Here is a 13,275-nt window from a genome sequence, read left to right as displayed (position 1 = left end):
AACAGAAAGGCACATACAAAGACAGAAAATGATTCAAACACATCCACTGACAAAGACACACAGATACACACACAGACGCAGACACACAAACACATACATGAATGCAGACACGTATGCACACATACAAAGACACAAACACACAAACATGCAGACTCACAAAGACAGACACACACACACACAAAGACAGACAAAATGACAAACTCACGCTCATACACTGACAAAGACTCAAAAGACACACACATACACACACACAAGGGCATAGACAGACGTAAGCACACACACACACACACACACACAGGCCTGCTGACTGTGGATATTTCAGACCTGTGCAGTGACGGGTATGTGATTGGCAGGTAAGCGGTGTCTCTGTTTACAGCTCTGTGCCCTCCCTGGGCTGCAAATCCCACACCGTCCTTGACCCTCCAGAGCTCCACCTGAGCTGCATACATTTGGATTAAACGTTGTCACCATCAAAAAAATATGGTACCCCGAGGACGCCACACTTTTGTTTTCCATTGTCGATTAAAATTTATTGATGGATACATCAGAATTGAATTTCTAAATCAAAATGATTTGTTCCAAAAATGTTTATTTACTTTACATGCATTTTTTGGGGTAATCGTTTTCTCTTTTTACATATGTAAAACAGGCAATTGTGTCTCAATATTCTTAACTGTCACACAAGTGTATAATAAGTGAACCACTGTTAATGAAAAGCCAAGAAAAAAGCAAAACACTTTGGAGAGTCAAGTCTCTGCTTACCAAACTGCGATCTTGTGAGGTATTGTCATGGTCTGTGTTTTGGTTTGGGTTGTGTTTAGTTTTGTTCCATGTTTTCCTGTGTTCCATGTTTGTCGTGTGCTCATTTGGTTGTTGTGTCCACCTTTTCTCGTCGACCAATCAGCTCTCTCCAGCCACTCGTGTCTTGTCCAGGTGTTCCTCGTAGTCTCATCAATCTATTTGTCTTTAGTTCCCTGGTTTCTAGCAGTTCTTGTCGGTTCATTGTCGTTGTCACGTGTCTTTGCAGTATGTCATTGTCAGGTGTCATTGTCTCTGTCTGTGCCAAGTCATAGTCACCAGTTGTCGCTCAGTTATTTCACCAGTCCTGTCTTCTTTCTTGTTTTGGGTTTACTCAAGTGTTTCTTTGTTACTTTGTGTTTAGATTTTGGACTTTGTTAATTTAGCATTTAGACTTTTTCATGATATTTGTTTTCCTTTGTTTTTTGAATTAAATATAATTTTTCATATACGACTGCACTACTGCGTTGCCTCCCTGCTTCCCTGCACTTGGGTCCTCCATGTTTTTGCCTTGCCTTCCTTGCCTTCGACCAAACCCCAAACGTGACAGGTATGCTATATGTTCTCTTAACCGTCATTCAAATATAAAAAGAGGTTGAGTTTTTTTTAATACTGTTCATTGAGGATGATCTTGTTAAAATAAGTCTCGTAAAAAAAAGCAGTGGCAGGACCACATATGCCACCATTTTTTTTTAATTGGCTTGTGGAGCAGTTGGGATGACACGCCCAGAATCCCACCATGCAACAATTGGTAAAGTGACTGAATATCCATCCATCCATTCTCCGTACCGTTTATCCTCACAAGGGTCACGCGCATGCTGGAGCCTATCCCAGCTAACTCTGGGCGAGAGGCTGGGTACACCCTGAACTGGTCGCCAGCCAATTGCAGGGCACATATAGACAAACAAACATTCACACCTAAAGGCAATTTACAGTCTTCAATTAACCTGCCATGCATGTTTTTGGAAGGTGGCAGGAAACCGGAGTACCAGGAAAACCCAAGCAGGCATGGGGGAGAACATGCAAACTCCATGAATTTGAACCTGGCTCTCCAGATCTGTGAGGCAGATCCAGTCATCTAAAAGTGCCGCAGTGACTGAATATGCCTGCAATATTTTCATTGGCTCATAGGGCAGTTAGGATCCACAAATCCCACCAAGAAACAATTGGTGATGTGACCAAAAGAAATGAGTCAGAGCCATTCTGTTGACCAGATGTTTACATCCACTGTATAAAAAGACCTTTTTTTCATACTGTCTGACATGAAATCAGACTAAACCTTTCCTGATTTTCTTAGAAGTGAGTCTTCTACACAGAGCCAACTAATCAGAGGAAAGGGGGCAGTCTTAGCCAAGTATGGATAAAGCGGATACAAAACTGGGTCAAACAGAAGTAGCTGTCAGAGGGGCTTTTTCTGCACACTCGTATGACAAAACCAAGGTTTTTTTTTTTTTTTTTTTTTTTTTAAATGAAATTGACATTTATATTAAGTCTATGTTAGAGAGTCACCCTATGGAGGCCTAAACGGCCAAAATATGGGACCTTTAATGTTCTTTCCTCATGAAGCCATCTATTTTGTGAAGTGCACCAGTCCCTTCTGGAGAAAAACAACCCCACAACATGATGCTGGCACCCCCGAATTTCAAAGTCTGGATGGTGATCTCAGGCTTGCAAGCGTCCCCCTTTTTCCACCAAACATAACGATGCTCATTATGGTCAAACAGTTCAATTTGACTTTTGTCAGACCACAGGGCATGTCTCCAAAAATGAAGGTTATTGACCCTGTATGCATGTGCAAACTGTAATCTGTAAACTGTTTATTTTGGAGTAATGGTTTCTTCCTGGCAGAGTGGCCTGTCGAACCATGTCTGTACAGTACTTTCACTGTGGACAATGAAACACTTACGAGGTTCAGCCAGCATTTTCACAAGGTCTTTTGCTTTTGTTCTTGGGTTGATATGCACATTTCGGACCACGGCACATTCATCTCTGGGACACAGAACCATTCTCCTTCCTTAGCATTATGATGGCTGGACATTTCCATGGTGTTTGAACAGAGCCACGTGGCACCTTCAGGCATCTGGAAATCACACCAAAGGATGAACCAGGCTTGTGCAAGTCCACAATTCTCTTCCTGATAGCTTGGTTGATTTCTTGCGACTTCCCCGTGATGTTAAACAAGGAAGCAGTGCGTTTCAGGTGTGCCTTGTTCAAATACATCCACGTCTGTAATTAAGTCAGATGTTGTCAATAAACCGATCAGAAGCTTCCAAAGAAATGATAATAATCTGGGTTCTCCCAAACTGTGTAAATAATTATCTTACTGTACATAAACATCTGAATATGAAGAAAGTAATGTAAATTCCCCCTATCTCTCTCTCTCGCTAATCATTCTGGCATTTAGCAAATAGAAATGATTTTGATAATCCCAATTGACCTAACGCAATAAACGTTTTGTTTGGAAAAGTATGATTTCATGTCAGACAGTGAGGGGAAAAAGTGTCTTTTTATATAGTGTTTGCAAACATCTGGTTCCATCTGTATATGTGCTGCAGATATAGGTACGTCTATATCAGTAATAAAGTTTTTACAATAATTTACATTTGTTACCTCTGTTGTGTGTCTGATGTTTTTGAGTCTTCAAGGAGTAGCTACAGGCTGGTTTGTGTTGCCAATTCTACACACTTAAAGCTGAGGCTCTTCTGAGTGAAGATGCTCTTACAGTTACAGACTGACAGTTTGCGGGACGATGCCCTCAGCATGTGAGTGTGTTTCTGCCATTCAACTCCCTTCTATCTGCTTGCCGCCAGGACCCAACGTGTTCCCCTCTGGACTGCACAGAAAAATATATAGCACGCCTTTCCGGAACACCCCCGTCAGCCCCAACCTACCATCCTCCGCCCAGCAGGACCTCTAGAACCCTAACCTGAAGTTAAGGTGACGACCGTGCATGCTTGTCTCCTCTGCAGCGTTAGTGCTGTGATGTTGTTCTGATTGTTTCTTGAAAAACACATCATGCTGATTGGAACATCAGGATAAAAACAGTCGAGCTTCTACCCAAGGGCCCACTCTGTTCTTTGATCAGGCCCCCTGAGCATTTACATTACCAAAAGTACTGAAATATGTGTTGCATTAATATTGCAGATTTTTTTCCCCCTTCAAATAGTTAATTAAAAATGTATTGTATTAATTTTTATTCATTTACCTAATTTATGTATTGTAATGATTTAAGTAATTGGTAAACAATTATAATGTAATGAATTATGAATAATATAATTTAAGAGAATATATGATTATTTTATTACCAAAATAAACATTTGTACATCACCTTTTTACCTCATCAAGAAATGACATATGTCCCATGGGAAAAATTATGAATAATAAAAGTTTTATAAAAATATTCTCAAATGCCATACAAGTGTAAAAAGAAGCCAACCCCCATTAGAAATAAAATGTTATAGTTCAACAATCAAACCACACACACACACACGTTCAACATTAAGCATTATAGAACACATATTGGATGGTGGGCATTGGATAAATTAAGCACATGGCTGAGCTTTTAGAAGAGTTGAGTCAGCATACATTTAATAAAAAAAGGAGAGGTTTCATGTTGTTTAATCCCACTTCTAGTTGACGTTTATGGTAAAAATAAAGAGAATTACACATAGTTTATGTAAAACGACCACAGCTTTGCCTTAGGAAAGTCCGCTAGCGTAATGTGAACAAACAACGACGAAAAGGGCACTGACATACTAACAGTTAGCATCGACAAACCCTTTAAGAAACGGATATTTGAACGCATATGATGGAACAACACATATGGACATAACTTTTTCCACGGGTCTATATTCATCCTTGACAAAAAAAAAAAGATTAATATTACAGCAACTTATTGAGCGGTATGGCAGAAATCTATTCTTCGTTTGTCTGCATTGCTGTACTATACAGTAATTCCTCCCGGTGGCCAAAGCGGGCACACCAGAAGGTACAGCACACTGAATTGGCAGCAGCATTCAATAATGAGTCACAAACTGTTTAATGCTTTACATTTTATTTAATTATTTACATTTTCTGTGTTTTTATAAAGTACAATATTATAGAGTGCAATTGTCTTCATTAAAAAAACAAAAAACTTTTTTTCTGGGGAGGAGGTGGCATATTAATGGCATTTTCATTCATTTCAATGGGGAAAGATAATTTGAGAGAAGGGTGTTTTGAGTTATGAGCATGGACACGGAATGAATTAAACTCATATCTCAAGGCACCACTGTATACAGTATATAAAGGTTAGCACAAAAACACTACACTGCAGGGACCTGTGGCAGGGCACAACTCATTTGGGGGGTACAATAGCTCATTTAGGAGGGCACCCCTATGCCACTGGTTCTGCTGCATAAAACAGCCGAACAAAAATGGTTATTTTGACGCAAGAAGACCTTTTAAGAAAATGTATGTTTTTCGAAGGATATACAGTAACAGCCTATTTTAAAAATGACAGTCAAGCTTTATTTAAAATTTTTGTTGTATTTACATTAAGGAGACATGCATTTCTTTTAATTTTTTTCGTTTTTCATTAATTTTTTTCTTATTTTAGCAGAGCCTCTTTTGAGGATTAACCGACTTGAACAAGTAAGTTTACGCTTTTAAAATTAATTAAAGGAAGACAGGATTGTACGTTCTAAAGGAAGTAAGAATTGAAGGAAGGATGGAAGGAAGGCAAGAAGAAAGGGATGAAGGAAGAATGGCAAGAACAAAACAAGGATGTATAAAAGAAAATAATGAAGGAAGGAAGGATTTGCTATTCATCCTCCTGGATTGGGACGGAGACTCGCAGAGAATAGCAAAAATCCCATAAAGTTTTATAATTGCCTATAGAGGCCATCATTTCGTGGTAAATTGGTGCAGCCCTACCCATTGTGGCGTCCTTGGCGAGATTTTATATGGCGCCCAATTGCCCCCGCCCCATGGGCAATTTACAGATGCTTACGAAACAAGTTGATTTTTTTTTTTTATTCCTTCGTTTTGGCATTCAGGAGTTTAGTTTGACAGTTCATCTACAAATTGCATCCCTTTATCATTTAGTCACTTGCCAAGGTGCATTAATTGCCTTTAGATTTAGGATTAAAGTTTTGGGAAAATACGCTATTGTAAATAACTGTAGGTAGTAACAAACCCAACGCACGGTTTTAATTACTACAACATCTAGCACCAACCTTAGATTTACTTATTTTTCACATTTCTCCACAATGAAGATAAATAAAGCCGTCGCTGTTGTTTTAACATTAAATTAGTCATGTATATCCATGTTCTTATTGCCCTTAATATGAAATATTTTACAGTGAGGTAAAATGGATGTATGGATGGATAGATTCATTCAAATGAATTCTTCAATCATGGCATTATTTTAGTCCTATCTTTGTCTCTGATCTTGAAACAGGGCCTTACTGTTCGGGATTGTGTGGATGATTTAGTTTTGCACAATATGTTCCGTTCCAGCAGCCTTGCAACCTTTACGAAGCGTCGATGCCCCATTCTGTACTTGCTAGCGACATTTGTTTACGTCTGAGTTGCTATTATCAGTGGCAGGGTGCGTTGCTTTAATGTTCCGGGGAGGAACGCTGATTTCAAACTATTTCACATAGATCCTCTTGTCTTATTTAATTAATTGTTTATATTAATTGCCATGTAAACCCTCTTTCTTTCCTAAAAGTTGACAATTTTTACTTGAAATTAAGAGTTAATTTGTTTAACTATAATTACTGTGCAGTATATTGAAGATACATCTTTACCCATTTTTTCCCCGCGAGAGGCCACGTCGCCCTTAGCATTTGATAAACTCGCCCAGTGGGCGAGCCGGCCCTGGTGGTAAAGCACTACTTTTGTTTAAATGAAGCTCCTTCATTCACATCATTGATTCTTGGCACCAAGATGCCACAAGATGGAGGCAAAGCACTGCCTTGGTCTAAATGAAGCTCCTCAACTCTCTTCAACATAGTTCCTTGGCGCACAAGATGGGTATGGTATGTGAATATTCCAATACCAAACAGTGAATATGAGAGAGTTCACTGTATCTACTTTTTGCCACCCTGTAGTGTATATGCATGTGAGTATAGCATGTTTGAAAGTGTTGTCAGCACCCTTTTCAGCCTCAGCGAATGGCCCCTCAACGCCATTAAAAAGTCTTGTATATGACATTGGCATGTGCCATCAGTGCGTCTGTTGCCTCGTGACCAGCGCACTCCTGAAACCGTCTCATTTACATTTAGAGTGAGCCGTGAATCACGGGGTGCTCCATTCCACTTGGAGCCCATCACGGCCTACACTGGGCTTCCCACTTCAGCTGATGGTAAAAACAATTGTCACTTGCTAATTTGGCAGCATGGTGCAAATTTCTTTTAAGTATTATTTGGCAGGGCGGATTTTAAAAAATACAAAAAAAATAAAAATAAAAAATCTCAGCATGGTGAGAAGTGGTGAAATTGAACTTTTACATTTTATTAATTTTAAATGCAGGCCACAAGAGGCAACACACTATAGTTTCCATCCAAGATGGAGAGGCATAAAATGAAAACACAAAAGAAGTGTTGGAGGTTCAAATACTGCTGGGAATTAGGAAGTATGCCACTTGAAGCTAAAAAGGTCCTAAATATCTTCCTTTCCTATACAAACAAAAACGATGACACACTAGCTTAAGCTAAACGTTAAAGCTCAAAGTTAAATGCTGAGACAATCTTCCTCAAAAGTTGTACAAAAAAATTCAGATCTGGTGAGATTTGAACTCAGTTAGCACCTAAAGGAGTAGCTACACAAGTGTGTGCTGCTTTTTCTTTGGCGTTTTGTGTTGTAACAGCAATGGCAAATAAGAAAATTGTGCTTATATTGTAGAATCACTAATGGTGCATGTTTCCCTTCTGGCTGCTCAGTACAATATTGGTAAAGGGACAATAACACAACAATGTTACAGGTTAATGTGAAAACACTCGCATAATAGAAATGACTAGAATGACACAAGTATATACTAAAAGTAAGAAATTGAATACAAAAAGGTTTATGCCATGTACGCATCATGATTGAATGCCCCGGTTCCGTCAGCCGGTTATGAATGATAACAGCCACCTGGCACAATATAATAATATTTTTCATTTTCATTTAACCTTTATTTAACTAGGTAGGTCAGGTCTCATTAACAATGACGACCTGGCCAATAACAGCGAACGATTAGAAATTAAAAAAAAAAAAGAGAGAAAAAAAGTACATTGAGCCTGTCATATGATTCGTCTCTTATCACTCATTCATGATACTGTAACTACCACCTTGCACAATAGAAACAAACACAGTGACTAGAACTAATCCATCCATTCGGTATATCGCTTATCACGTTCAGAGCTGCCGGGATCTGGATCTGACTTGGGGCCAAATACAGACTGGACGGTGGACTGATCGGCAATTAGAAGCAGGGCACACATCCTATAAAGACAGACTACCATCAACTCTTACATTCTGTAACTCTCACACCCTGCACTGAAGTCAGGAAAGTTGCAGTAATACAGCATTGTATAATTAAGCGATAGTTTTAAAGTAGAGCCCTGTAATGAAGTAATTCCACGTTTAATGCTAATTAGCAGTTGTTAAGCATGTTTGTCCGCACTGTAATTGCATTTCCACGTGGACCAACGCAAGTAACGTCTGTATCCACTAAAACCTTCCAAAACAGCCTCTCGGTGCTCTCCAGACTCCGCTTCAGCCAGCGTAAAAAAATAGAAATACAATTAAAAGAAGCATAAAATCTTACATTATTTTTCCCAACACTTTGATTAGCCATGAATAAACCATGCCTCACTTACAATACAGAGGCAGGCATAAATACTGTCAAAGTGCATTAATGAGCAGACAAGTAACCATCAGTGCATGCCTTGTGGTGCTTCAAGTAACATTTAAAATCACTCAGAATCACATTGCACAAACGGGTAAAGATACATCACCACCTTGTGGGAATGCTGCTATCGTCTTTGAGGCTCATTTTAGAGGGGTTTTGCACTAATGTCAATTTTATTGGTTGCCTAACTTTCAGGGGTTGTGGGGAATCAAGTTCACTCTTTTGCACTAATTACACCTCTAAGAGATAATAACTGTATTTATCGCGTTCGGTTATTTATCTAATGCTGTGATTGCAAAATCAATTTGTGAGAGTCGCAAATTAATTTGCTTTGCTCCCAAGGGAGTACAGGCAGCGGCAGCACCTTACGAATGTGCACAAATTGATTTATTTATTATTTTTTTTTTTTTCCTTACACGACCCATAGACAAAAATATACATGATTATGAACACCCTGGCTTTCTATCAAGCGTCAAACTGGCTCAGAGGTTACCATGTTAGTCTGCATCAGTTTTAATTTAAGCTCCAAATCTGTGTTTTTGCTCGCATTTTACCCACACCAAAACATGACCGCCAGAAACAATAAAAACCACGCTGCATTGAACGCATCGGTCGAGATAAACACACTAACAACAATGGAGAAAATATGTCAATAAATGATCCTCAATACACTTTGCCATGCACTGTAGACATCAAGGGTTCATTTATGAATGATAACTGCCACCTTTGCACAAGAGAAATAATGCCTGAAAATAATCCAAACAAAAAAAGTCAATGGCATGCTTAGTCATCCACATGCAATGTATTATCATAAGGAAGGAGAGCAGCCCTTTCACCAATTCATCAGCACCACCACCTTGCGCAATAGAAAGCAACAATCTATGGAAACAAAAAATTAGTCCACGGTTTGTGCATAATTGGGGTTGAACAACTGAAGATTTGTTTGCACAGTTAACTATCCCATGTGTGTGTTAATTGGGGACCAGCACACAACAATTCACAGCGAGGTGCTGACATTTTAAACGACGTCGCCGTGGTGGAACGAGCCGTTTAGCTCCTTACCTTGTTAGCTCGCGGGCTAGCTAAAATAATAAAAAGTTAACTTTCCCTAAAGTGACTCTTTTGTGTGCAGGATGTGGAGTAATGGACGGAGCCAAAACCGGCCTGCCGGCGTCCCACGAGCCCACTTGCGGCTAATGACACAACAACTCAACTCACCATCGAGTATCGAATCCGGAAAAACTATTGTGTCCGTTTTATTTATCGAAGGATAAGTCGAATTGTGACAGGCCTACGACCGTGCTCCGTACTCTCAAGAGACTGGAACATTTCGGACCTCTGTATAACGTCAGAACACATGGCAACTGCACGGAACAAAATACAGACAAACCGGAACACTTTGTGTCTCTGCGACCTACACAAGCATACGCACGCACGTACGCGCACGCACACACAGACAGACACACACACACAAGCGGTGTGCCTGGCAAGTAGCTGCGCAGCTTTGAGAGCCCAGTGTGACAACATTTGATATTCATAGAAGAGATGAGGAAGAGAAAAAAACAGCAGGGGCGCTGCCTTACGCGTGATATTACATTGTAATTATGATTTGGATGAAGGCGGCGAGGGTGCACTACAAATTCATCAACACACACACTCACACACACACAGTGAGAATGAAAGGTAATGAAGCACACTCGCTGGCAGTCGGTGGGCTCTCCAAACTTCAGAGAGCTTTTTGGAGCAGTAATTCAAAAAACTGAGATGAGGCGTGGCGGACCTCAGGCCGCCATCAACACAAGGCCTTCTGATTGGTTTGTTTACATCAGTATTTTCACATGTCAATCAGGGCACCTTTGGGAAAATAGTTTTTTTACCACTGCAGCTATTTGTGAGAAAGACCGCAGAACGCTGAGTAATAAGAACAGAAGGCTACGATTTGCACAGGCCTTTTCTTGCTTCATGTGGCGTATTAAATATGCACTTGTAGGTCACTGAGTCCAATTTGGACTTGGGGAGAAATTGATGGGAACTGTCAGTGTGTCGCCCAAAGACAGAAAAATACTCTCATATTTAGACACCCCCCCCCCCCCCCCCCACACACACACACACAACATTTATAGAAACCATAATGTTTAGTTTTGATTGACACATTCATTGAGATATTTAAAAATGGTGCAGAACTTTGTTTCTAAAATACCCGTTACACTATTTTCTTGCATGAGAATGTCAAAAGTACATTATTGTGCAAGTGCACTTCATCAAGTGGCCAATTTCAAAAACGTTTAAGAAACTTACTGAAATGCATCATATGGAAAAGTATACTATTTAGAAATATAATTCTAGTTTTTACAATCATTTTAAATAGAATAAATAGAAATAATATTTTATTATAAAAGATAATATGGTACTCAAATATGTACACATTTATTTATAGTTATTTACATTGTTAATAATGTGTAATATTGTAATGTTTTTTTCTGGAAAACAAAAGGCGGCGGGATATGCTTGTATATCAACGTGTGCGGACGTCACGGAGCTCAGCACACACTGCAGCCCGCATTTGGAGTCACTGTTTTTGAACTGTAATCCATTCTACTCTCCTCGTGAGTTTGCATCATTCATTCTCGCTGGTGTCTACATTCTGCCTCAAGCTAACACGAACGCCGCACTCCTAATGCTCACCGAACAAGTAAATCCATCCATCCATCCATTTTCTGAGCCGCTTCTCCTCACTAGGGTCGCGGGCGTGCTGGAGCCTATCCCAGCTGTCATCGGGCAGGAGGCGGGGTACACCCTCAACTGGTTGCCAGCCAATCGCAGGGCACATAGGAACAAACAACCATTCGCACTCACAGTCATGCCTACGGGCAATTTAGAGTCTCCAATTCATGCATGTTTTTGGGATGTGGGAGGAAACCGGAGTGCCCGGAGAAAACCCACACAGGCACAGGGAGAACATGCAAACTCCACACAGGCGGGGCCAGGGATTGAACCCGGGTCCTCAGAACTGTGAGGCTGACGCTCTAACCAGTCGGCCGCCGAACAAGTAAATGAAATTGAAAAAAAACACCCGGACTCACCCCTCTTTATTTTTGGGGACTTTTAAGAAAGCTAAAGTCAACCACGAACTCCCTAAATACAAGCAGCACATCGACTGTCCCACCAGGGAAAATAACATTTTAGACCACTGCTATACTACGCTAAATAACACATACTGTGCCAAACCTTGTGCAGCACTGGGCTCGTCTGATCACAGCTTAATTCACTTAATACCGACAAGAACTTAAATGCGTGAAGCCTACAGTGAAAACAGTGAAAAAGTGGACCAATGAAGCAAAGATAGAACTTCAAAGCTGTTTAGACTGTACAGACTGGAGTGTCTTTGAAAATTCAGCTGGCAGCCTGGATGAGCATACGGACACTGTCACATTCTATATTAGTTTATGTGAAGAGGTTTGTGTACCACCAAAATCATTTTGCACATTCAATAACAACAAGCCGTGGTTCACTGCCAAATTTAAGCAACTTCACCAAGCTAAGGAGGACGCATATCAAAGAGGGGACAGGGCCCTGTATAATCGAGCTAGAAACCAGCTGACTAAAGAAATTAACATTGCAAAGAGGAACTATGCAGCAAAGTTGGAAAAACAGTTTAGCGCCAATGACTCTAAATCAGTCTGGCATGCATTCCAATCGCTGACCAATTACAAGCGACGATCACCCCAAGCTGAGAACAATAGCACACTAGCCAACGGCTTGAATACCTTCTACTGCAGATTTTAAAATGACACTTTCACACCCCACACCCACCCAACCGCACCACCGACCACCATCACACTTCTGACTTCTGCCTTAACCAGCCACGAACAGGATGTGAGACGCATCTTCAAACAACAAAAGATTAACAAAGCGGCAGGCCCAGACCATGTGTCCCCATCCTGCCTCAAAGTCTGCGTGGACCAGCTCGCTCCAGTCTTCACACAGATCTTCAATAGATCTCTGGATTTACAGCTTTCTGACGGGCAGGACACAGAAGGTGAGGCTGGGGGAGACCACCTCATCCACATGTAGCATCAGCACTGGGGCACCCAAAGGTTGTGTTCTCTCTCCGCTGTTCTTCTCTCTCTACACGAACGACTGCACCTCACCCAGCTGTCAAACTCCTGAAGTTTGCAGATGACACCACTGTCATCGGCCTCATCCAAGACGGTGACGAGTCTGCATATCGACAGGAAGTGGAGCGGCTTTAGCTGTGGTGCGGCCGACACAACCTGGAGCTGAACACGCTCAAGACTGTAGAGATGATCGTGGACTTCAGGAGGCATCCTGCGCCACAGCTGCCCCTTACGCTGTCCAGCTGCCTTGTGTCAACCGTCGAGACCTTCAAGTTCCTGGGAATTACAGTCTCTCAGGACCTGAAGTGGGTGATCAACATCAACTCTGTCCTCAAAAAGGCCCAGAGAGGATGTACTGCCTGCGGATTCTGAGAAAGCACATAGTTCTGCACAATAATTGCTGTTAATATCAGGCATTTCTGAAACTTGTAATCTTGATATAGGAAAGTAAAGTTCCATAGTAAGAATACGTACAATAGT

General features: G+C 40.9%; 1 long non-coding RNA gene across 1 annotated transcript; it reads left to right on the top strand.

Annotated features, from left to right (window-relative positions):
- The first annotated feature begins 1,007 nt into the window (after positions 1 to 1,007).
- Positions 1,008 to 10,678, top strand: LOC133466052 (uncharacterized). Its single transcript, XR_009784821.1, has 3 exons — positions 1,008 to 1,348; positions 3,609 to 3,735; positions 9,810 to 10,678. It is a non-coding gene; the product is annotated as an uncharacterized LOC133466052 (long non-coding RNA).
- The last annotated feature ends 2,597 nt before the right edge of the window (positions 10,679 to 13,275 follow it).

The sequence above is a fragment of the Phyllopteryx taeniolatus genome, chromosome 2, assembly GCF_024500385.1.
Source record: "Phyllopteryx taeniolatus isolate TA_2022b chromosome 2, UOR_Ptae_1.2, whole genome shotgun sequence".
NCBI lineage: Eukaryota > Metazoa > Chordata > Actinopteri > Syngnathiformes > Syngnathidae > Phyllopteryx > Phyllopteryx taeniolatus.
This window is presented reverse-complemented; position numbering and strand designations above follow the sequence as displayed.